General features: G+C 44.2%; 1 protein-coding gene across 5 annotated transcripts in view; it reads right to left on the reverse strand.

Moving 5' to 3' along the window:
- Positions 1 to 27,619, reverse strand: part of NMU (neuromedin U) — a 129,892-nt gene that overhangs the window by 51,295 nt on the left and 50,978 nt on the right. The window lies entirely within an intron of this gene.

The raw sequence follows: 27,619 nt of genomic DNA on the forward strand, positions 1-27,619 counted from the left end.
GATCAGGAGCATTTTGGATACAGATAATAATGAGGACAGCGGACATTGGTAATGAAGGGGAAAGTGAAGCATTCACACAGCAGGGCACAGGGCTGTGCTCATTCCTGACTCTGTTAAGTTCCAGAGAGCTGCTCCATGCTCTGTACACATGCTGCTGCTCCATGCTCTGTACACACGCTGCTGCTCCATGCTCTGTACACACGCTGCTGCTCCATGCTCTGTACACACGCTGCTGCTCCATGCTCTGTACAGATGCTGCTGCTCCATGCTCTGTACACACGCTGCTGCCTGCTGCTCCATGCTCTGTACACACGCTGCTGCTCCATGCTCTGTACACACGCTGCTGCTCCATGCTCTGTACACACGCTGCTGCTCCATGCTCTGTACACACGCTGCTGCTCCATGCTCTGTACACACGCTGCTGCTCCATGCTCTGTACACACGCTGCTGCTCCATGCTCTGTACACACGCTGCTGCTCCATGCTCTGTACACACGCTGCTGCTACATCCAAAGTCAACAGCAGCAAGGAAAGAAAGAGGGCAGTGCTGTGAGCTGCAGGATGCCTGCAGATATTCTGGTGTTTCAACTTGTGCCTGTCCCCAGACACTGCACTGGCACTAGTCTGAGGGGGATTCTGGGCAGCTGTAATACAAGCCCCCCCCCCCCCCCCCCCCTGTGTTTGCCTATGTTACCATAGTTTCTTAATGCAGGCAGGCACTTTATTTGCAACCATGGCAATAATACATTTTGATCCAAAGAAAAACACAAATTCCATGTTCCAGTATGCGTACACTGGCGTACAACCCTAGCTCTTCTATTACCATCCCTGGGTCCATATGAATTACGAGGTGATAAAAAGCTTGCAGTGTGCAAACTTCTTATCTTTTGACATCACTCAGGCTTTATTGGCAAATTCAATTGCCAGATTCACTTGAGCAATATCCGAGCATAAAGAGCATAACATAGCTACTATTCGTTGCTCCTGTGTGCTGAGTGATGGGGAGCGAAGCATTTATGCTGTGGAACTGTCCTTCAGTACCATGGCCCTGCTTCCTCGCTCCTCCGTGAGATGCGTGTCCACCTGTTGCTGTCACCCGACGTCCGCTACTGCATGCCAGGCTCTCGTGGCACTGTCACTCCCCATTAGTCCATTAGGTGGACCAATGGGAATCCGGATGCTAGAGTCAACCTGCAGAGGGTTCCTTCATACTAACCATACCAGCCCACATGGCACAACGTGGCACAAACTGCCACATACACTTACTATTACATTTAAGTCATTTCCCCTTATTCAATTTTTCCTCCTGAGTTTTCTCCTAGCTGATATTTTCACATCGTATCAATAAAATTCCAGCAAGCAAGGAAATAATTTTGACAGGACATTTTCACCTTCTTTGTACTTTTTCAATTGCAGAGTGCTGAAAAGTTATTTTAAGCAGAAGATGAAAAATGATCTCCTAGGAGAAAACTTCGCAAAAAAAGGGAACTGAACAAAGGCCATTGAGTCTCAGGTTTCCGGTGGGAGCATTGCGAATACAGATCTGTGAGTGGTTGCCCCAGTGGCATACCTAGGGTACTTGACACCTAGTGCTGTTTAATTACAGACCCCCCACCACACACCATCAAGCACTTTGGGGAGGGGGGGTTACGCTAAGTGCATTGTGGTCAAACTATTTGAAAAAAAAGTGAGTGCAGCACCGCTGTGAAAAATGGGCATGGCTATGACATGATGTGGGGAGGAGATGATAGGCTATCAGTGCTTTCTACAGATATCTTGAAGCACAAACAGCATCTCTAGAGATGGGCATTGGCCAGTTTGGTCAGTGGGTTTAAGACACCATGAAAAATCATCCCTCTCAATCCTATCCCTTTTAAGCCTAGACAAGCAGAGTTTGTCACCAGGTTTCCACGGTATTCACTGACTGAGCTGGAAGCTGCAACAAGCAGACGTGTAGGGCTAAACTGATCCTCAGACTGTAGAGGCCAGACAAGAGTTGCACAGAGACCACTGCAAGCATAAATGCTGGCACCGCAGCCAAAAATCACCCGACTCCAACTCCGACTCCTCAGATTATAAAACCATCGACTCCAGGTACCCAAAATGACTCTGACTCCTCGACTCCAACTCTTTAGTCCAATACTTACCAGGGCAATGGATTTGGCACAAAAATCATCCGACTCCGACTCCTCAGATTATAAAACCACCGACTCCAAGTACCCAAAATTGCTCTGACTCCTCGACAACACAAGCACCAAGAGCACCCTGCCACCCCTACAACAGCTGCATGCAGTCTGCAGACTTGCACCTGACCAGATCTGGTATGGGGAAGCAGTGAGAGCCAGGCACTTTCTATTGCAATGCAATAGGGCTTAACTACTTTTCTTACAGCTACTTGAAAACAAAGTTCCGAATATTGCTAAATATTAATATCTGCAATTAATTACACATAGAAGGGGCGGCGCTGGAAATACAGGTAAATATAAATCTTACCCTGCCGCCAGCACTGCACTCCTGGCCAGATGTCACCCCTGCCATGGTGTCATCTCGCACCCCCACACCTCCCCCTAGGTACGCCACTAGTAAAGAAGATAATGTGATGGACATGGGAGCACTTGGAGTACATCACCGAACTGTGGCAGATGTGATTTACATCATTGGACAATGGGAACAATGTCTACATTGCTGCATATTCAATTTGTATTGAAAGTGGGCATATACAGTGGGATGCGAAAGTTTGGGCAACATTGATATTCTTCATGATTTTCCTGTATAAATCGTTGGTTGTTACGATAAAAAATGGCAGTTAAGTATATTATATAGGAGACACACAGTGATATTTGAGAAGTGAAATGAAGTTTATTGGACTTACAGAAAGTGCACAATAATTGTTTAAACAAAATTTGGCAGGGGCATTAATTTGGGCACTGTTGACATTTTATTGATTCCAAAACCTTTACAACTAATTATTGGAACACAAATTGGCTTGGTAAGCTCAGTGACCCCTGACATACATACACAGGTGAATCCAGTTATGAGAAAGAGTATTGAAGGGAGTCAATTGTAAGTTTACATTCTCTGAAGAGTAGCAACATGGAGGTCTCAAAACAACTCTCAAATGACCTGAAGACAAAGATTGTTCACCATCATGGTTTAGGGAAAGGATACAGAAAGCTGTCTCAGAGATTTCAGCTGTCTGATTCCACAGTTAGGAACATATTGAGGAAATGGAAGAACACAGGCTCAGTTCAAGTTAAGGCTCTAAGTGGCAGACCAAGAAAAATGTCAGATAGAAAGAAGCGACGAATGGTGAGAACAGTCAGAGTCAACCCACAGACCACCACCAAAGACCTACAATATCATCTTGCTGTAGATGGAGGCACTGTGCATCGTTCAACCATTCGGCACACTTTACACAAGGAGATGCTGTATGTGAGAGTGATGCAGAGGAAGCCTTTTCTCCGCCCACAGCACAAACAGAGCCGCTTGAGGTATACTAAAGCACATTTGGACAAGCCAGCTTAATTTTGGAAAAAGGTGCTGTGAACTGATGAAACTATAATTGAGTTATTTGGGCATAACAAGGAGCCTTATGCATGGAGGAAAAAGAACACAGCATTCCAAGAAAAACAAAACACCTGCTACCTACAGTAAAATATGGTGGTGGTTCCATCATGCTGTGGGGCTGTGTGGCCAGTGCAGGGACTGGGAATCTTGTCAAAGTTGAGGGACGCATAGATTCCACTCAGTATCAGCAGATTTTGGAGACTAATGTCCAGGAATCAGTGACAAAGCTGAAGTTGCACCGGGGCTGGATCTTTCAACAAGACAACGACCCTAAACCCTGCTCAAAATCCACTAAGGTATTCATGCAGAGGAACAAGTACAACATTCTGGAATGGATATCTCAGTCGCCAGACCTGAATATAATTGAAAATCTGTGGTGTGAGCAGGGCCGGATTTAAGCCAAGGCAACATAGGCCATGGCCAAGGGCACCAAAGGAGTAAGGGCGGATGGGCAGGAGGACACGGTACTCTTCTGCCAGCTACCTGTGTCTGTGCCCTGTGCTGCTTCCCTGTGTACATCTGGCAGTCAGGAGAACTTCGGCAGTGCCGTTGACAAGAAACAGCGCTGGTAAGACAATGATGCCTGTCACTCCGCTCACATCAGTCACTCACCTCTGCTTGCATACAGAGAAGCATCTGGATATGTATGGGGGGGGGGGAAGATAAACATCTACTATGGGTGGGGGAAAGGGATCTGTCTACCTATAGGGGTGGTGAAGCATCTGGCTACCTATGGGGGGGGGAGAAGCATCTGGATACCTATAGGGGATGGGGAGAAGCATCTGGCTACCTATAGAGGAGGAAGGAGAAGCATCTGGCTACCTACAGGGGAGGTAGGAGAAGCATCTGGCTACCTATAGGGGAGGAAGGAGAAGCATCTGGCTACCTATAGGGGAGGAAGGAGAAGCATCTGGCTACCTATAGTGGGGGGAAAAGCATCTGGCTACCTATGGGGGGGAGAAGCATCTGGATACCTATAGGGGATGGGGAGAAGCATCTGACTACCTATGGGGGAGGAAGGAGAAGCATCTGGCTACCTACAGGGGAGGTAGGAGAAGCATCTGGCTACCTATAGGGGAGGAAGGAGGAGCATCTGGCTACCTATAGGGGAGAAAGGAGAAGCATCTCGCTACCTATAGGGGAGGAAGGAGAAGTATCTGGCTACCTATAGGGGAGGAAGGAGAAGCATCTGGCTACCTATAGGGGAGGAAGGAGAAGCATCTGGCTACTTAAGGGGAAGGGGGGCTTAGTTGAGATGCTGTTGGAATGGGGGTGGCTGGTGACAGTTGGCCTTGGGCAGTAAAAAGTACAAATCCGGCCCTGGGTGTGATTTAAAGAGAGCTGTCCAAACCTGTATGAACAGAGATGTTTTGTAAAGAGGAATGGTCCAAAATACCTTCAACTAGAATCCAGACTCTCATTGGAACCAACAGGAAGTGTTTAGAGGCTGTGATTTCTGCAAAAGGAGGATCTACTAAATACAGTGGGATGCAAAAGCTTGGGCAACCTTGTTAATTGTCATGGGAGCACTTGGAGTACATCACCGAACTGTGGCAGATGTGATTTACATCATTGGACAATGGGAACAATGTCTACATTGCTGCATGTTCAATTTGTATTGAAAGTGGGCATATACAGTGGGATGCAAACGTTTGGGCAACATTGTTATTCGTCATGATTTTCCTGTATAAATCGTTGGTTGTTATGATAAAAAAAAGTCAGTTGAATATATCATATAGGAGACACACACAGTCATATTTGAGAAGTGAAATGAAGTTTATTGGATTTACAGAAAGTGCGCAATAATTATTTAAATAAAATTAGTCAGGTGCATAAATTTGGGCACTGTTATCCTTTTATTGATTTCAGAATCTTTAAAACAAAATTATTGGAACTCAAATGGGCTTGGTAAGCTCAGTGACCCCGGACCTACAAACACATGTGAATCCAATTATGAGAAAGAGTATTTTAAGGGGGTCAATTGTAAGTTTCCCTCCTCTTTTAATTTTCTCTGAAGAGTAGCAACATGGGGGTCTCAACACAACTCTCAAATGACCTGAAGACAAAGATTGTTCGCCATCATGGTTTAGGGGAAGGATACAGAAGGCTGTCTCAGAGATTTCAGCTGTCTGTTTCCACAGTTAGGAACATATTGAGGAAATGAAAGACCACAGGCTCAGTTCAAGTTAAGGCTCGAAATGGCAGACCAAGAAAAATCTCAGATAGACAAAAGCGACAAATGGTGAGAGTCAACCCACAGACCAGCACCAAAGACCTACAACATCATCTTGCTGCAGATGGAGCCACTGTGCATCGTTTAACCTTTAACACAAGGAGATGCTGTATGCAGAGGAAGCCTTTTCTCCGCCCACAGTACAAACAGAGCTGCTTGAGGGATGCTAAAGCACATTTGGACAAGCCAGCTTCATTTTAGAATAAGGTGTTGTGGACTGATGAAACGAAAATTTAGTTATTTGGGCATAACAAGGGGTGTTATGCATGGCGGAAAAACAACACAGCATTTCAAGAGAAACACCTGCTACCTACAGTAAAATATGGTGGTGGTTCCATCATACTGTGGGGCTGTGTGGCCAGTGCAGGGTCTGGGAATCTTGTCAAAGTTGTGGGACGCATGGATTCCACTCAGTATCAGCAGATTCTGGAGACCAATGTCCAGGAATCGGTGACAAAGCTGAAGCTGCGCCAGAGCTGGATCTTTCAACAAGACAACGACCCTAAACACTGCTCAAAATCCACTAAGGAATTCATGCAGAAGAACAAGTACAATGTTCTGGAATGACCATCTCAGTCCCCAGACCTGAATATAATTGTATATCTGTGGTGTGAGTTAAAGAGAGCTGTCCATGCTCGGAAGCCATCAAACCTGAATGAACTAGAGATGTTTTGTAAAGAGGAATGGTCCAAAATACCTTCAACCAGAATCCAGACTCTCATTGGAACCTACAGGGTACGTTCAGAGGCTGTAATTTCTACAAAAAGAGGATCTACTAAACATTGATTTCATTTCTTGTTTGTGGTGCCCAAATTATGCACTCGCCTAATCTTGTGTAAACAATTATTGCACACTTTTTGTAAATTTAATTAACTTCATTTCATTTCATTTCTCAAATATCATTGTGTGTGTCTCCTATATGATATATTTAATTGACATTTTTAATCGTAATAACAAGGTTTCCTAAACCTTCGCATCCCACTGTATAGACATATCACGAGCAAAAAATGACCAGCACTTGCCGATTCTTAAAAAAGCAGGTTATTTATTCACAAGAAATGTGAACAAAGCATAGCCATGACATCAGGACTTCCAGAATGTAACTATAGCTCAGTAGTAGTAATAAGCTCTTAGCGGCATACAAATGCATGAAGATCTCCTCAAGGATAGGTTACGCATTCATTTCAGCCCAATTCTGCTCACAACGAACTGTCGCAGTTTCAAACGGATCAACCGTTCTTTGTCAAGTGATAGCACGTTGATCCGTTCGAAACGGCGACAGTCCGTTGTGAGCAGAATTGGGCTGCAATGATCTTCATGCATTTGTATGCAGCTAAGAGCTATTACTACTACTGAGCTATAGTTACATTCTGGAAGTCCGGATGTCATGGCTATGCTTGGCTATGCTTTGTTCACATTTTTTGTGAATAAATAACCTGCTTTTTTAAGAATCGGCAAGTGCTGGTCATTTTTTGCTCGTAGCCTACATCAAGTCTGTGCTAGCCACGCGGACTAGACCTTGCACAGCCATCGAAGCAAGATAGGAGTGCTGTCCGAGAAGTACAAAAACTGTATAGACATATGAAGTGCCTCTTTAATTTACATGAAAATTGATATAATTGTAAATTTTCGTACAAAATGCACAAATTAAAAATGTTAAAAAATTGTGAACACTTAAAAGAATGTGATGTCATTTAAATGCATTACATGTGCGGTAATCATGTTTTCTGAAAATCGCAAATCGCATGTGACCGTACATGAACCTTGTCTTCCATGTACCAGAGGGTGTAGTTAGTGCTAAGAAACATTGTCACTAAGATAATGAATGGAGAGACACTCTTATCTTGTACTTTACACCCTCTAGTGGATAGAATATTCAGTGTTTGTTCTTTCAGATCAAATGAGCACGAGTAGTCTATATTTTCCATGATAAGGATACCTGGAAAGTTGCTATGTACCCATAGGGGAGAAACCATCTGATCTGGGATAGGCGGAAGAGCCAGACATAGAATCAAGGTATAATGCTGGGAATACACAATGAGATTCTTCAGCATATTTACTGTCCGATCGTTTTCCGGTCAATTTTCTAAATGATTTCTAGTCACTTCTATGAGAGATCGATCAGAAAAACGATCGAAAATCAGGTTGGACATGTCAGAAATTATCTATCGAACCATCTATCTGACAAAAAAATCTCTTGGTGTATTCCCAGCATAAGAGCTCTTTATGGTAATAATGTTAGCAAAACATTAATGAGAACATGCATGCACTGTTCAAATAAATCTCATTCCAGCTGTTGCAATATTGGTGTCTGCTGAGCCTCATAACCTTATGCAGATGTCAAACATGATGCTGATTGCTGTATTGCTGCACGGACGGTTATTTTTTTTTACTCTGCCGCAGTTTGACACCATGTCATGCCATGACGCCTGTTTTCTACGTTTCTATTAACTGTGATATTGTATATTGCCTGAAAAAAACGTATTATTTAATAAATACAGTTATTGTTTAAAAAAACAGAGATACATTAAAAAGTGAACAAGATGAGTGCATAAGACTTTTACTTTTATAAACTGTACCTGAGTTGATTCTTGTTTCTTCCTCCCTGGGCTCAGAATAGCAAGTCACCTGATAACTATAACAAGTGGCTGGCAATTAATCCCTATACAGGAATTATTGGCTTAACCAATTAGAATTTTTCAGTGCAAACATTCTAAGGTATACAATACATAGCCACTTACTTTCCTTTGTGTTGACCTATTTTTTATTCTTTATTTTTTTTTTTTTGCAGACCTCAGCCGTATTCGATCAGCCTGGACGGTTTTTGGTGGCTTCATCGGCACGCTCTTTTGCCCACGGGTGTTTTATTTGCAACATTGTTTGAGTTTTCTCGTTATTTTATCAATTACAATGTATTATGTCTGAATATGTGTTGCCTTAGACTGCGTATCAAAAAAAAAAGTGAAACAATAGACAGCAATGGTAGAATAATAATAATAGAAAAAATAAAACCTACTGTACTTAAATTCACTCAACCACATTCTCCCACATGGACTGCCGACTTCTAATACAATGTAAGTTCTATTTTCTTCCCATATATTTACTTAAAGTGTACCTGTAATGAAAAAAAAGTTCTCCTATGGGGTACTCACCTTGGAAGGGGGAAGCCTCAGTATCGTAAAGAGGCTTCCCCTGTCCTCTTCTGTCCTCCATTCCAGCACTGGGACCTCTGTAATTTGGCTTGTTGGCACAGTAACTCTGTCCTGCTCGGCCTTCTTCGGAAAAAAGCTGGGCTGGATCAGGTCCCTGCTAGTCACGAGCTGTCTGTGCAGTATCACAGTCCTGAACAGGCTTGGCTGTTTCCGCAGGAGCCCAAGCGGGATGGAGCTAGTGTGCATGTGTATGGAGGCCACACTTCGGAGGTCCAAGCCTAGGATCGAGAGGATGGAGGAGGAGGATGGGGAAAGCCTATTTAGGATCCAGAGACTTTACCCTCCTAAGATGAGAACCCCCTAGGGGAGAGTTTTATTTTTACAGGTTAACTTTGAAGCTTGATCCCATTTGTTTTTTTATTCTTATTAAGTCCTTAGATGGTGGGGTTAAACTATCTTTATCGCCTACTTCTAGCTGGAGAAATTAGAAAGTAAAAAAGACAAAGACAAACACTTATATCGCGCTTTTCTTCTGGCGGACTCAAAGCGCCAGAGCTGCAGCCACTAGGACGCGCTCTATAGACAGTAGCAGTGTTAGGGAGACTTGCCTAAGGTCTCCTGCTGAATAGGTGCTGGCTTACTGAACAGGCAGAGCCGAGATTTGAACCCTGGTCGCCCATGTCACAGGCAGAGCCCTTAACCATTACACTGTCCAGCCACCAAGTACACACTATCCACTCGTCTAGCTTGGGGACGTCTGTTGCTTTCCATTGAGTAATCATTTATCTTTGTGCAGTTAGGGTTAGCATGAATACTATGCTGTTCTGTTCTTTAGTATGCCCTAGGTCCTGACCCAAGACAATTACCCTAGAATTGAGTATGATTTCAAAACTAAGGAGGTTTTTGAGAAAACCTGCAATCTGACTCCAAAACTGTTGTATGTTGCTACAAGACCATATGATGTGTAAAATATTTCCGATTTCAGGTGTTAAATACCATCTTATTGAAAGATTATACTGTACCAGTTGGATTTTGATATTGCAGCAGCACGTGGCATAGTGGTTAGCGCTCTCTCCTTACAGCGCTGGATTCCCAGTTCGAATCCCAGTCAGGTCAACATCTGCAAGGAGTTTGTATGTTCTCCCTGTGTCTGTGTGGGTTTCCTCCCACATCCCAAAAACATACAGATAAGTTAATTGGCTTCCCCGTAAATTGGCCCTAGACTACAGTACTTACACTACATGATACATACATAGACATAGGACTATGGTAGGGATGAGATTGTGAGCTCCTCTGAGGGACAGTTAGTGGCAAGATTATATTCTCTGTACAGCACTGTGTAAGATGGCGGCGCTATATAAATACTAACCACTTCACCACTGAGGGGTTTTACCCCTTGAGCACCAGAGCAATTTTCACCTTTCAGCGCTCCTTCCATTCATTCGTCTATAACTTTATCATTACTTATCACAATTAAATGAACTATATCTTGTTTTTTTCCACCACCAATTAGGCTTTCTATAGGTGGGGCATTATGCCAAGAATTATTTTATTCTAAATGTGTTTTAATGGGAAAATAGGAAAAATGTGGGAAAAAATTCATTATTTTTCAGTTTTCGGCCATTATAGTTTTTAAATAATGCATGCTACTGTAATTAAAACCCATGAAATGTATTTGCCCTTTTGTCCCGGTTATAAAACCGTTTAAATTATGTCCCTATCACAATGTTTGGCGCCAATATTTTATTTGGAAATAAAGGTGCATTTTTTTCAATTTTGCGTCCATCCCTAATTACAAGCCCATAGTTTATAAAGTAACAGTGTTGTACCCTCCCGACATAAATATTTAAAAAGTTCAGTCCCTAAGGTAACTATTTATGTATTTTTTTTATTGTAAATTTTTTTTAAAAAATTTAATTACAAAAAAAAAAATTGGGAGTGTGGGAGGTAATGAGTTAATTTTTTCTGTAAAAGTAATTTATTTGTATGTGAAAAATGTTTAGGGTGTAGTTTTACTATTTGGCCACAAGATGGCCACAGTAACTTTTTGTTTAATGCGACCTCCAAGCGTCCTTCCGGATTCTTGGAGGAAGTACTAGGAGGCTGGATAAGTGGTTTTTTTTTCACAATGATCGCGCTGCTCATCGGAGAGCAGCGGATTATTGCGGGGCTTAGATCAACGAACGGGAATGGATTTTCCCGTTCATTGATCTCCGGGCGAGCGGCATGCGGCGTGTTTACGAGCGGGAGCGCGGGCAGCGGCGGGAGCGCGGGAAGTACGGATTTCTCCGTCCCTGGGGGTTAAAGGATGGAAAAAGGGACGGAGAAATTCGTACGGGCGGGGTTAAAGTGGCTAAATAATAATGATATTTTGCAACTCTGATTCAACTAGTTCTATTTGAAGCTCATTCTCTTATTGTTTTTGCAAAATAACAAACAATCCCTGAAGGTTATTTCTCTAATATAATTACCTTAAACAAACAATTTAGTCTTTTTTTTATTGATATTTTCTTTGAGCTATTGAGCTATTGAGCTATTGAGCTATTCTGGTATTTGTTTCTTAATTATTAAAACTAAATCAATTTGGGGTTTTGTGCCGGACTAAATTCCTCAAAACTATTCAGTGGCAGTATGGGTGAAATACCTTTATTCTAATTTCAAAAGTTTTTGGAGAACTGTTTATGATGCTTTAGTTAATGGTCGTTCAATCGATTTTCTTATATCTCCATGAACATTATTGCTTGGTTCCAATTAAGAATCTGAGTTAGGTCTGTGCAAGCTTGTTCAAGTACTATCCATTTAGTAACCGTATCAGATCAATTCCATTCCAATATTCTTTTTAAAGCAGAACTGAAAGGTCTAAAAAAATAAAAGTTTACCTTACCTGGGGCTTCTACTTTAAGTTCACTTTAAGTGAACTGCTGCATTAAATACCCTTATATATCAGGTGCAGCCATTCCCCCATTTTTTTTTCTTTTGCTAGAGTTTTACATGTAATCTTTGAAGGCCTGTTATACCATATAAAACTCTGAAACATGGATGATTGAAAACTATTCATTAGGAAGCTCAATCTGAATATTTAGTAATTGGAAGAGTATTTGTTGGTAAAATTTTCATTTTTACGATTTCTATTCTTCAGATGCTATTAAAACAGGGGAGGTTCCAAGAATCTATCATCTTCTTGTAATTCGGGATGATCTCCTTAACCTCCTGGGCGTTACGGACAAACTCAGCTCGTCCAGTCACTCCGCAGGGCACCGCTCAGGCCCTGGAGAGCCAATTTGCACATTTTTTTTTTCAAACACGCAGCTAGCACTTTGATTCCTGGACATTAGTCTCCAGAATCTGCTGATACTAAGTGAAATCCATACATCCCTCAACTTTGACAGGATTCCCAGTCCCTGCACTAGCCACACAGCCCCACAGCATGATGGAACCACCACCATATTTTACTGTAGGTAGCAGGTGTTTTTCTTGGAATGCTGTGTTATTTTTCCTCCATGCATAATGCCCCTTTTAATGCCCAAATAACTCAATTGTAGTTTCATCAGTCCACAGCACCTTATTTCAAAATTAGGCTTGTCCAAATGTGCTTTAGCATACCTCAAGCGGCTCTGTTTGTGCTGTGGGTGGAGAAAAGGCTTCCTCTGCATCACTCTCGCATACAGCATCTCCTTGTGTAAAGTGCGCCGAATGGTTGAACGTTGCACAGTGACTCCATCTGCAGCAGGATGAGGTTGTAGGTCTTAGGTGCTGGTCTGTGGGTTGACTCTGACTGTTCTCACCATCGTTGCTTCTGTCCAAGTTTTTTCATGGTCTGCCACTTCGAGCCTTAAAGGAATGGTCCAAGCAAAAGAAAAAAAAAATCAAAATCCACTTTCCTCCAGCCCCTGGCAGCCGTCCTGTGCCCTCGCCGCAGCTCCGGTGGCTCCTGGTGTCCTTCGCTGCAGAAGCCAACCTCGCTAGATCGGCTTCCGGGTCGGCTTCTTGTGCTCTCCACGGCGCAAGTCACATGGTCCCGCCAACGTCATCAGGTCTGTACTGACCTCAAGAAGCCGACCCGGAAGCTGACCTGGCGAGGTCGGCTTCTACAGCGAAGGACACCGGGAGCCACCGGAGCTGCGGCGAGGGCACAGGACGGCTGCCAGGGGCTGGAGGAAGCCCCAGGTAAGTGGATTTTGATTTTATTTTTTGCTTGGATGTTTACTTTACCTTGAACTGAGCATGTGGTCCTCCATTTCCCCAATATGTTCCTAACTGTGGAAACAGACAGCTGAAATCTCTGAGACACCTTTCTGTATCCTTCCCCTAAACCATGATGGTAAACAATCTTTGTCTTCTGGTCATTTGAGAGTTGTTTTGGGATCCCCATGTTGCTACTCTTCAGAGAAAATTAAAAGATTTGGGAAATTTACAATTGACCCCTTTAAATACTCTTTCTCATAACTGGATTCACCTGTGTATGTAGGTCAGGGGTCACTGAGCTTCCCAAGCCAATTTGAGTTCCAATAATTAGTTCTAAAGGTTTTGGAATCAATAAAATGACAACAGTGCCCAAATGTATGCACCGGCCTAATTTTATTTAAACAATTATTGCGCACTTTCTGAAAATCCAATAAACTTAATTTCACTTCTCAAATATCACTGTGTGTATCTCCTATATGATATATTTAACTGACATTTTTTTAATGTAACAACCAACGATTTATACAGGAAAATCATGATGATTAACAATATTGCCCAAACTTCGCATCCCACTGTATTGCTAGTCTATACTTGTACACTAGTCTATGCTGTATTTTTGCACAGGCACATTTTTTTGATGTTGTGAACAACGTCCCTTTAAATGCACTTCATGCAAATAAAACATTTCCATGGGAAATAACCCACATACTGCAGTTAGCACAGTGACAGCTGCTAATCAGTCGCTGTTACTGCTGCTGGCATAGTGGCGGCTGCTACTGCTACAGTGGTGGCTGATAACCTAAAGGTGAGCAGCAATATAAGGTGGCCCCTGCATGCGGCGCCACAGCTACAGCCTGTGAGCCACATAGAATTAGCAACTGTAGCGAGCTTTAGCGGCCACCAGAAAAAGCAAAGTTCTGCATTTGGCCCCTGGGCTGGACTTTGGACATGCCTGGTTTAAATGAAAGTACTAATTTTGAAGTCAAAACATGTCTAAGCAATAGTTTTTCCTCTTTCTTCTCCATACAGATATCCCCATCTAGCACAAATATAGAATTGAAAGAAATTCTACCTCCTTGGAATGTTTGTACTAACTTTGCAGAGGCGATTCCCATTGCCATTTCTGATTATAATACCACAGCTGGAGTGCCAAGGTTATCTATCACTGACATAAACCATCAATGAAGGTCCGAGGGTATGCACTTTTTCTCCAAAGTTTTCTCCTAGGAGATATTTTTCATCTTCTATTTAAAATACCTTTTCAGCACTTTGCAACTGAGAAAGTATCGAAAAGTAGTTGAAAAAGTACTATCCAAATTATTTTGAGTGTTTTCTTGCTTGTTGGTGGTTTACAATGCATTTTATTGACAAGTTTTAAAATATCACTTTAGAGAAAACTCAGGAGAAAAAGTTAATTGCTTATGGGCCCTTTATTTAAAAAAAAAAAAAAGCATGGGAAATAAAATAATTGCAGGGGAAAAAGCACACAAAGTAAGCTTAGTTTGTCTGGATAAAATAGGGGCATAACTAAAACATAAAAACGGTTCTAGTCCGTAAGGGAAAAACAGATTTAGGTGTTAAGTGTGCATACCCTCGGACCTTCATTGATGGTCTATGTCAGTGATAGATAACCTTGGCACTCCAGCTGTGGTGGAACTACAAGTCCCATGAGGCATTGCAATACTCAGAGGCATGATGGGATTTGTAGATTTGTCACAGCTGGATTGCCAAGGGTAGCCATCACTGGTCTATGTGATGGATGGATTCACTGACCAACACTAGAAGTCAGGGAGTATGTGTATATCCACTACACATTGCAGTGGAAGTCAGTGAATATGTATAGATCACTACACATTGATAGTGGTAGAATCAACTGCAGGTCACAAAAGCGATATTCAGGCATGTTAGAAAAAGAGTTGCAGTCTTCTGATTTGGTTTCAAAGGTCACTTGTTTCCACCCCTTGCCCATCAGTTGGGTTACATACAACAGATGATGCTTTTTTTGTTTTGTTTTTTGTTTTGTTTTGATTGATTGGTACATCTGTGTCTTATGAATAAGTGGGAACTTATATGGAATAAGCCTATGATGCAGCCTCTGAAATGTAAAACGCCCGTCAGACAGGCATACAGAGTCAGGTAGTAGAGTGTCTGCGGATGCCCCCTTGACCATTTCCTGTAACCTCTGCCTCCACACTGACCACTTCCTGATGCCTGACCATAGCCTGCACTCTTAAACCCTTCTTGTTTTTCTGTCAAAAGTGAACTTTATTAATGCAAAATACAATTGAGTTAACAATTGGTTAATTGGTAGAGGCATAGTAACATAAAAACGAAAAATGTATTAATGCAATATAGAGATCCTGGCATCAGTTTTGCATGCACTGCACATAATGAGCCAAGTGTCTTATTTAGTACATTAAGTTACAGAGCAGTCATTGTAGCCATCCCTCAATGCTTCTTAAGAAACAGTATATTCTACAACCCGCAAACGTATGTGATGCAAGTTTTTTCATTATGTAGTTATGTCTGATTAAGTTATAACTACCTGCGGTGTCTTCTCCGGCAAGCCCATGCCCAAAGCCCCCGAACTAGCCGGTACTGTTGGGCGAACACCTAGATGTTCGGGTTCGTGAACGTTCGCCGAACATCGCCGCGATGTTCGGGTGTTCGCGCCGAACTCCGAACATAATGGAAGTCAATGGGGACCCGAACTTTTGTGCTTTGTAAAGCTTCCTTACATGCTACATACCCCAAATTTGCAGGGTATGTGCACCTTGGGAGTGGGTACAAGAGGAAAAAATATTTGAAAAAGAGCTTATAGTTTTTGAGAAAATTGATTGTAAAGTTTCAAAGGAAAAACTGTCTTTTAAATGTGGAAAATGTCATGTTTCTTTGCACAGGTAACATGCTTTTTGTCGCCATGCAGTCATAAATGTAATACAGAGAAGAGGTTCCAGGAAAAGAGACCGGTAACGCTAACCCAGCACAAGCAGCAGAACACGTGATGGAACAGGAGGAGGCGCAGGAGGAGAAGGCCACGCTTTTTGAGACACAGCATCCCAGGCCTTGCATGAGGACAAATAGCGTGCGGATATAGCAATGCTTTTTGCCGCCATGCAGTCATAAATGTAATAAAGATGAGAGGTTCAATAAACAGGGACCGGAAACGCTAACCCAGCAGCAGCAGCACACGTGATGGAACAGGAGGAGGCGCAGGAGGAGAAGGCCACGCTTTTTGAGACACAACATCCCAGGCCTTGCATGAGGACAAATAGCGTGCGGATATAGCAATGCTTTTTTCCGCCATGCAGTCATAAATGTAATAAAGATGAGAGGTTCAATAAACAGGGACCGGAAACGCTAACCAAGCAGCAGCAGCAGCAGCACACGTGATGGAACAGGAGGAGGCGCAGGAGAAGAAGGCCACGCTTTTTGAGACACAACATCCCAGGCCTTGCATGAGGACAAATAGCGTGCGGATATAGCAATGCTTTTTGCCGCCATGCAGTCATAAATGTAATACAGATGAGAGGTTCAATAAACAGGGACCGGAAACGGTAACCCAGGCCAGCAGCAGCAGCACACGTGATGGAACAGGAGGAGGCGCAGGAGGAGAAGGCCACGCTTTTTTTTTTTACGTCATCCAAGTAATTATCTGGTCCTGTTCTTTTGGATTTGTGAGGGTTGTTGTCCTGGACAACATGGGCGGTATTGAGTGGGTTTTCTTGGGTGCTCCCCTGTGGCCTGTACGTGAACCGTCAGGGGAAACACCTCTTCCCTTGCCCCTCCCTCTTTCACCGGATTTCTTCCTCATTTCACTTATCCTTAAAGTACACGCTGACTGGCAGCAGTACAGTGGCAGTACAGAAATGCTATACAGTGGTGGGTGAGCGGTGTACCACTATTCCCAGCAGCGACACAGAGCACAATGCTATACAGTGGTGGGTGAGCGGTGTACCACTATTCCCAGCAGCGACACAGAGCACAATGCTATACAGTGGCGGGTGAGCGGTGTACCACTATTCCCAGCAGCGACACAGAGCACAATGCTATACAGTGGCGGGTGAGCGGTGTACTACTGTTCTCAGCAGACACAGAGTGGCAGTAAACAGAATGCTATATAGTGTGGCTGAGCGAGGTACACAGAGTGGCAGTAAACAGAATGCTATATAGTGTGGCTGAGCGAGCAGTGTACTACTATTCCCAGCAGACACAGAGTGGCAGTAAACAGAATGCTATATAGTGTGGTTGAGCGAGGTACACAGAGTGGCAGTAAACAGAATGCTATATAGTGTGGCTGAGCGAGCGGTGTACTACTATTCCCAGCAGACACAGAGTGGCAGTAAACAGAATGCTATATAGTGTGGCTGAGCGAGCGGTGTACTACTATTCCCAGCAGCGACACAATGACTGGGGGAACCCTGGCTAGCGTGGCTGGAGCGCGAACTACCCTGCCTGCCTACCCAAAGCTAAACCCACAGACAAATGGCAGAGATATGACGTGGTTCGGGTATTTATTTACCCGAACCACGTGACAGTTCGGCCAATCAGAGCGCGTTCGGGTCCGAACCACATGACCCGTTCGGCCAATCACAGCGCTAGCCGAACGTTCGGGGAACGTTCGGCCATGCGCTCTTAGTTCGGCCATGTGGCCGAACGGTTTGGCCGAACACCATCAGGTGTTCGGCCGAACTCGAACATCACCCGAACAGGGTGATGTTCTGCAGAACCCGAACAGTGGCGAACACTGTTCGCCCAACACTACTAGCCGGGTTTTGACGTGTAGCCGGGTAGCCTTGCCTCCCCGAACAAAAACACCATTCTGTTTTCTGTATCTCATAAACACTGAGGCCTGTCAAGGATCGGTAGATGATCCCTTGGGCCACAGTGCTCTGCTGTGCAGATGCTTCACTAGCCTCCAGGCTAGCAACACATCTGTTGCAGTGTAGAGGGGCGGAGGGAGAACGAGCAGCGCATGACAGAACGGATTCCCACGGGCAAGGGAGCAGGCAGAACAGTGCAATCGGGCAGTGCTCGAGTGTCGAGGATCGGTAAAGTTCTGGCATACTGGATCTTTAGCAGATGTCGGGTGGCCACTGTGCACACACTGGAATTATGATTCTTGGCCTGAGGCAATCTTTATTTTTCCGCTGCAGCTGAATTCATACCAGCGTGTGTATGTAGCAGTACAGTGGTGGGAGGTTCACTTCTCCAGTGTTTTGATATCTGTAATGTAGTTTCAAAGAAGCATATGTGTATTGCTAGGATAACTTCTAACTTTAATCCCTCCTTAGCTAAAACACTCTTCCTGAAATCTAAGCTTAAAGGGGAACATACTGTCATTAAATTACTTTAGTTATGTTAATTAAAATAGATAGGTAATATAATCTCTTACCACCCTGTTTTAAAAGAACAGGCAAATGTTTGATTTCATGGGGGCAGCCATCTTTTTCATGGGGCAGCCATCTTTTTGGTTGAAAGAAGGTGACAGGAAGCATGAGCCACAGTTCCAACTGCCCTCTGTCCTCCCAGCTGCACACGCTAGGCTTCAAATTTCAAATTAAAAATTAAAAAAAAAAAATTGTACCAAAACAGCAGAAAGAGAACAACAACATGAGAAATCCCATCATGCTTTGCACAGCATCAGGGGAAAAATGCCCGGGCAGTTTTCTCCTGTGCAGCTAAAAATGAGGCTTGGGTAAGAAAAACAAAGTTCTGATGCTGTGAAACTGTTAAAGAAACATCAAGCCTTTTCAGTGCTGCTGAGTAGATTTTTAGTCTGGAGGTTCACTTTAATTTAATTTCTGAGTGTTAATTCCTTTCCTGATATCTAATTGTACCCTCCTAATCTTCCCTCACACTCTCTCGCACAAAGATCTTTCAGTGCTTTGGGCAGCTTTGGACAGCACCTGTCAACTTTGAGCGGAGTTGCCACTGGAAATGTTAAAGGACAACTGTAACGGAAGAGATATGGAGGCTGCCATATTATTTTCCTTTTAAACAATACCAGTTGCCTGGCTATCCTGCTGATCCTCTGCCTTCAATACCTTTAACCATGCACCTTGAACCAGCATGCAGCAGATCAGTTGTTTCTGACATTATTGTCAGATCTGAAAAGATTAGCTGCATGTTTGTTTCTGGTGTTTTTCGAAAGCTACTGCAGCCAAATAGATCAGCAGGGCTGCCAGGCAACTGGTATTGTTTAAAAGGAAATAAATACGGCAGCCTCCATATTCTTCTTACTTCAGTTGCCCTAAATTGTTAACCTCTTGCCCATATACACACATTTCTGCCTCCAATGTTTTCAGAGGGTACCTGAAATGACAAGTAACATAAATATCTAAACTTCCAATCCTACTTAGAACTAAGCAGTGTTCCTTTTCTTACTGTAAGGGTTAAGAATCCAGAGCAATAAGGGTTATAGCTCTGTTTCTTCATGTTGGTTTGACCTGGGGGATGCAAGGATTCAGAATATACAATCAGTCTATAACTATTCATGATCAAGATAAAAACATTCATGTTTCTATCAGGGGATGTGCAGTTCAGCTGTGGGTCACTGACAAGCTGGCTTTGCCAGACCTCAGCTTAATGGCTGTCAGCAGTCACTAAGTCTGGGATTTAAATATTCTCAACTATGGCTTTATGTCATGTATCAGTGAACTTCCCAATCAGAACTTGGACGCTGGTGAGTCAAGAAGGTGCTACCTCTATGCATCCCATGCCTGTTCTCTCTTTGGGAAATGGAGCTGGAATTTCAGGGCATAAAGGTGGCCACTAACGGTACAATTTCCTGAATAATCAATCTTCTGATCATCTTCGGGCCCATCAACAGAAAATCTATTGGCCACCAAAACTGCAGGCCTATTCCCAATCGATTTCAGCATGAAATTTCTCAAGAATTGGCCTTGTGATGTCTCTGGCCTTGTGATGTCTCTTCCTTGCCACACCATCCTCAGCCACGTCCCTCAAAATATGGATGTACCACCCTGGTGCCCCTGCATTAATACTTTACTTGTCCGTTGTCCTTCACTGTCTCCGCACTCCTCCTCCGGATTAGCACCCCTCATGGCTGACAGTGTTATAGCATGTGGGGCGCATGTGTGATCACAAACGCACCTTGTGTGCAATGTGCTGGCAACCACATGGGGCAAGAATCTGGAAGAGGAGTGCAGACACAGCAGCAGACACCAGACAGGTAACGTATTAATGCGGGGGGGGGGGGGAGTGGAACATATACATTTCGGGGGACACGGGCACAGGTTTCCATTGCGTTCGTCATTTACAATTATCACACGCCATTATTGCCATGCATCAGATCGAGCATGTCAGCCTGAGATTTTCCAGCACATCTGATCTATACATACAACCAATTACAGCCCAGAAATTGGTCGCATTGTCAATTGGGCATGCTTTTGGCAGCACCTATTTTCATCCGATTTGATAATTGGTTGGTTCCTATTTTCATATGTTTGGTGGTCATGTTCTAGAACCTATCCCCTCATAGTTCGGGTTGGAGAGGTCCAGGGCAAGATACTGGGTTGAGCTGTCCCTGTCACTCCTAAATTTCTCCTTCTGGGGGTTGTTGAGGGAGGTTTTTTTACTGCCCACAAATGTTGTTGAGCTTACGTTGTTTTTACATCAGGAAGGTTATAATCCTGAACTGAAATAAGCAATCACCTCTATATAGTAAATCACTCTCTAACTCTGTACAAACTTGCTTACTTACAGTACACCGTAATTGCTCTAATAAATTCAAAAAAGTTTGGAACCCTTGTGTTGAGGAATAAGAGCATATCTTGGGATATGTCTTGACCACTAAAAGCTCAAAGGCTGTTTAAAGCTCAAAGCACCTGCCCTGCATTCTCTCATCTCCCCCCACCCGGTTACTTTTTCATGCCACACGGCTACTTTTTCATGCCACCCGGCTGTAAAAAAATTCTGCTGAGAGAATGCAGGGCAGGTGCTTCTCTGCACAACTCTGCTTACAGCAGAGGAAGGAGCGAGCTGATGACAGCCGGGTGCTCACCAAAACTAGCCGGGTGGACCACCTGGCTAAAACAGCCTGGGGAGAACACTGCTATCTTCCTGTGTTCTTTATGATGGATTGTACTGTAGTTTTATCGGTTAAAATAAAGAGAATATATAACAAATATTTATGTCAAGGAGTACTTGATATCATATTGTTCACTATAGGGGTACTTGGCAAAGATTGTATATTTCATAAAGGGGTATTTGTTTTAGTAATGTTGAGAAAAACTGCACTTTAACACCGCACATCGGTGTGATTGTGTACAGTGAAACATTTTGATATACACCTGCACTTTTTTTTTACACCGGAAAATGCAATATACTGTAACACAGGTGGCCCTTAAAATATGGCAGAAGATCTACCCCTTTTTCCTATCCAGTGGCTTCCTAACACTGCTACCTAGAAGTTCGGTAATTTACCGGCTTCAATAGACAAAAACGTGTTCGGTAACAGCAGAGTATTGTGGCGTGTCTCTGTGTCGTTACATGCTGTTTCGTGCAGTGAGGGCATTACAATAGTAAGAGGCAATCCAACATCCCTTTAGATATACGTTTGTTATACTGCATCTGCTCGCTCTGAATCTATTAGTCTTAACATTTTATTTAATTGCCACAGCTGAGAAAAACTTCCAGGAAACATTACACATGCCATGCTTGGGCAGGGGCGCCTGTTGCCATAGGCAATATAGGCAGCCGCTTGGGGCGGAGTCCAATCACAAGGCGCAGCTGCGGCTGCCTGCAGCAACTACATTTTATTTATGTCCCTGTCCTCCTGTCAGCAGCGGCAGCCAGCATCCGTGGGATGACACACGTGAGTGCAGCGTGCTACCGCACTCACGTCTCTCCCATCCGCCCCCTGGAGCTGGCCGGCCAATAGACAGGGAGGAAGGCTCTGCTCCACGCCTCTCCTCCTCTAACCAGCCATACACGCAGTGTTTACTGTGTGTGGCCACGCCCCTAACTCCGCCCACCGCCAGTCATGCCTGGAGTTACCGTAGATGCCAGGCTCGATGTTGCTGCTGACCTCTGGCCCCTTACTTTAGAAGATGGCCAGTCTGTGCCCCCCTGCATCCCCCCTGGTGGACAGCAGAGCGGGAGAGAAGAGAGAGTGAGCCAGCTTCAGCCAGAGGGAAAAGAAGGTCAGAAGCACCAGCGCAGCAGTGTTATCTGACAGGACATCTCAGCGACAGGACTTCTCACATGAGCAGACAGAGCTGTGTGAGGCAGCCCCCCCCCCCCCCCCTGATGACAGGAGCAGAGACACAGACACACTGAAGAAGGTAATAGCTGCTGTAAAGTTCGTGTGTCTGTGGCTGCTCTGTGTGATTTTTTTTCCCTGATGGAATCTGTTCCCATTTACTCCATCTCCCTCCCCCTCTCTCCCTCCCTCCTCTTGTATTCCCCCCAGTGCTTCAACATGCCCCTTTCAAACAGGACCATCTCTCCCTCCTATGTACTTATTTTCTTTCCCATTCTCCCTTTCCTGTACCCAGGGGTGCTTGTGAAACGCTGCCCACATTGCGATTTAATTTCTGGTGAAACGCTGCACACATTACAATTATTTTATGGTGAAAAATTGCCACATTACAATTAATTTCTGGAGAAACATTGGCGCATTACGATTATTTTCTGGTGAAACATTGGCGCATTACGATTATTTTCTGGTTCTAGATTGATGCATTACGATTATGTTCTGGTTATGCATTGCTGCATTACGATTATTTTCTGGTGAAACATTGGCGCATTACGATTATTTTCTGGTAAAACATTGCCACATTACGATCATTTTCTGGAGAAACATTGCTGCATTACGATTATTTTATGGTGATAGATTGCTGCATTACGATTATTTTATGGTGATCGATTCCTGCATTACGATTATTTTATGGTGATAGATTCCTGCATTACGATTATTTTATGGTGATAGATTGCTGCATTACGATTATTTGCTGCATTACGATTATTTTATGGTGATAGATTGCTGCATTACGATTATTTTATGGTGATAGATTGCTGCATTACGATTATTTTATGGTGATAGATTGCTGCATCACGATTATTTTATGGTGATAGATTGCTGCATCACGATTATTTTATGGTGATCGATTCCTGCATTATGATTATTTGCTGCATTACGATTATTTTATGGTGATAGATTGCTGCATTACGATTATTTTATGGTGATAGATTGCTGCATTACGATTATTTTATGGTGATAGATTGCTGCATTACGATTATTTTATGGTGATCGATTCCTGCATTACGATTATTTTATGGTGATAGATTGCTGCATCACGATTATTTTATGGTGATCGATTCCTGCATTACGATTATTTGCTGCATTACGATTATTTTATGGTGATAGATTGCTGCATTACGATTATTTTATGGTGATAGATTGCTGCATCACGATTATTTTATGGTGATCGATTCCTGCATTACGATTATTTGCTGCATTACGATTTCTTTTATGGTGATAGATTGCTGCATTACGATTATTTTATGGTGATAGATTGCTGCATCACGATTATTTTATGGTGATAGATTGCTGCATCACGATTATTTTATGGTGATAGATTGCTGCATCACGATTATTTTATGGTGATAGATTGCTGCATCACGATTATTTTATGGTGATAGATTGCTGCATCACGATTATTTTATGGTGATCGATTCCTGCATTATGATTATTTGCTGCATTACGATTATTTTATGGTGAAACATTGCTGCCTTACGATTATTTTCATGGGGGGGGGGGGGGGGGGGCGCCACAGGTTTTCTCGCCTGGAGTGACAGAATGGCTAGAGGCACCCCTGTGCTTGGGTGACCCACTGACAGTTTCTGGAACATTAGCTGCAGGCAGTTGTACCCCTGCATTACACACAGTAAAGGGAAAATTATGCAGCAAGCAGTCACTGGTAGGAGAGAAGCTTGCCCATTTTCTGTGATCACCATCACCCTCCCCACTTTCAGCAGTCTCCCCACTTTCAGCAGATTCCCCACCTTCATCAGCCTCGTCATTATCAGTGTCATCACTGTAGCAATAATCATCATCATCAGTGACAGTATAGTCACTGTCATCACCACCATCCTGCACATCTGATTCTAAGCTGCTGTCATTAATAATCCGCTGTGCCACCTCAAACGCTGTCATTTTTCTTTTACGTGCTGCATAGGATGCCATTGCTCCGCTCTGTAAGGAATTTTCAAGGAATCTTCAAAAAAATAACCAGAAGGGATCTGCAAGAAGGAACATGAAAAGGATCTGCCAGGAATCTGTCAAAAGTAATCTGCCAGGAATCTGTCAAAAGTAATCTGCCAAGAATCTGCAATGGATCTGCAAGAAATGTGAATGAAAAAACCTGCAAGGGATCAGCCAGGAATTGACCAGAAGTAATTTGCCAGGAATCTGCTAAAAAGGCCATGCAGAAAAGCAGGAACAATCAGCAACAACAAAGCAGAGTTGATGCTGCTACTTCCTGCCAGCGCTGATCGCCCACTTCCTGTGTAGGGGAGGGGGGGTACCACCTGTGTGGGCATGTGGTTTACATGCCCACTAAGTATAGGGCCAGAGATACCGCCGCTGAAAAAATGTCCCGCATAGTGGGACATATGACTGGAATGCGGATTTCGCGATGTCCAGCTATGTGGGACATACGACTGAAAAGGGTTAAAGGGCTGAATAGCCGCAGGGGAAGCCTCTTTTGTTCCGATCTCTCTGCTCGCTGCCTGGGGGGGTAGAAAAGCTGGAAGCTCCCGAGAAGCCTGCGCAACTTATCAACACCTGATCATTGGGACTTGCAGGAGACAGGGGCTGTTTCTATTGGCTTCAGCTCCTGTCAGTAATACATTATCCCTCTCTGCTTGTGTGAGTCACAGCTGGCTTCCCACAGTCTCCACTCTTTTACAACACCAGAGGTGCCAGTAAAATTTCTGGACTTTACCGCATGTTGTGGTCTTTATAAATTGACACTTACTGACATTTGCCACACAAGTCGATAATTTACCTCACTGCTCTGTAATTTCAGCTTGGTACAGTCAGCTGTTTTCTGCATTACCGTATGCAGTAATGCTTTATGAATCGAGGCCATAGTGTGGTGACAGTATTCAATTTTGAAATAAAGCTATATTTTGCACATTGTCTGGTTCACATGGGCTTCTGTTGAGCTTCTGCTCAGCATCTCATTCAAACGCCATGCTTTTTTTTTTCAAGAATGCCAGCATTTAACGGCTAAACTTTTAATGTCTCTTGAAGGCTTTTAACAGCTTTCAGGAAAGCGTTGCATTTTCTGGAATTTTAGCTCAAGGAATATGACCAAAACAGCACCACACCTATTTATAATCAATTATCAGAAAACATTTATTAAACTTCACAAGAGCACCATCATATAAAAACATCTAAAAATACACTGAACATCTCATATCATAATAATATTGTATCATATATATTATAGGTTATATAAACTCTATTGGAGCATAAATGTGAGAAAGCGCGGAGGAGCCGCCGCCATGAGCCAGCGGCGGGCGGCTCCTCCCGCAGACAGTAGCCTCATGCACGGAGAGGCAGCCGCCTCCTCTCAGCGTGGGGCGGCTGTCCCCGTGCAGAGGCATGCGGAGCGCATAGAAACCGCCGCGTCAGACGCGGCGGTTGGGCCGCATGCCTCCGCATTGGGGGCACAGAGCAGGGCTGCTGTGGCTGGGACTCGTAGTCCCTCGGGTTTTAGAGTGACGCGCGCGCGCGCACTCAGGGAATCATTTATGACACATTGAAGGGAGTCAGCTGACCAGGCTGGTCAGCTGACTCCAGTACCTCTCCCTATTGGTCCTCCACTTAGGGAGGTGCTGGGGAGGCACTTAGGGTATATATACTGCTGGTGGTTCAGTTGTTCCGTGTCTGGCGTTGCGTTCACATATGTGGGAGCACCCAGATCCGTTAGTCAGATCCGTTAGTGTGCCGGGACCAGCAGGAGCTGTAATCCTACACTAAGTTAGATTCTGTTGATAGCTTAAAGTACTAGTTTGATTGTGATTATATGTTATGACCTTTGCCTGCCTCGACTATCCGTCTGAACTCTGACCTTGTACCTCGTTATTTCTGATACCTGTTGCCGAACCCTGCCTGTACCTAGACTCCGCCTCTGCCTCCTGATTTTGTACTCCGATATTTCTGATACCTGTTGCCGAACCCTGCCTGTACCTAGACTCCGCCTCTGCCTACTGTTTCTGTACCTTATCTGTCAGTGTGTTAACGACTTGGCTTGCCCGACCTCGAGAACCGACCTCACGATTGGAGGCGGTTCTTTGTCCCGTTAGTGACACTTACGCCTGGGTGTCACTTTCGGACTTTCCTTCCCACTGTAAGTCTGACTCCTCCCGTCTCGGAGAGCTCAGACCTGTGGAAGGAGTCTGTGCAGTTTTCCTTACTGTACTGAGGCTTGTCCTCCGTATTACTGTTGCACCAATCACTACACTCTACTCAGGTGACCAGAGGTTAGCTAGTATATTGGATTATCGGTGATACTGCAGATCACATATAATCTGATATACGTCTGTATTTCCCGTGATACTGCAGTTCACCGGTAATCAGACCTCTCTGTGCTTCACCGAACGTTACAGAACGCCAGACCACAAAACAGATGGAATCACGCGCTGATCCTCTGACGGTGCTTGCCACTTCGGTGGATAACATTCATCAAGCACTGGGCCAGCACAAAGCCCTAATCGATGCCTTATCAGGCTCTGTGAAAACCCTTCAGACGTCAGTGGATTCAGTACGTTCCCCTCCTAGTGATGACATACGCATGCCTGTGCCTGATAAGTTTTCCGGCCACAAGTCTGACTTCCGGAATTTCAGGAGTAGAGTGTTGTCATATTTTGAATTGAGACCCCGATCCTCGGGGACTGAGACCCAACGGGTCATCTTTATTAAAACCTTGTTGACTGGGGACTCCCAGTCCTGGGCATATAACCTGCGTCCCACCGATACCGCTCTAACCTCGGTAGACGAGTTCTTTAAGGCCATGGCCATAATCTACGACGACCCTGACCTTGCTGCGACCTCAGAGCGGAAGCTCAAACTTTTGCGGCAAGGCAGAGGTTCGGTCGAGGATTATGCGGCGGAGTTCCGCAGGTGGTCAGTCACTTCTAGGTTTGACAACTTTGCCTTAATGGATTACTTCTTGTCTGGGTTGTCGGAGGAGGTCTCTGACTTAATGTTAACCGTGCCTGAGCCCAAGACGGTTGATGAGGCCATATCTTCGGCCATTCGAGTGGATCGCAGGTTGCGCCACCAGAGGCAGGCTAGGGGCAGTCACCGGGTCAGGGTGACATCATACGCGGCACCATCCGCTACACCCCTAGTGGCACCGTCTCCGCCTATCACACCCTCCCCGGTCTTGCCACCACCCGAACCAATGCAGATTGGTCGGTCAAGACTGACCCAGGTAGAACGAAGG

The sequence above is a fragment of the Hyperolius riggenbachi genome, chromosome 1 (assembly GCF_040937935.1).
Source record: "Hyperolius riggenbachi isolate aHypRig1 chromosome 1, aHypRig1.pri, whole genome shotgun sequence".
Lineage (NCBI taxonomy): Eukaryota > Metazoa > Chordata > Amphibia > Anura > Hyperoliidae > Hyperolius > Hyperolius riggenbachi.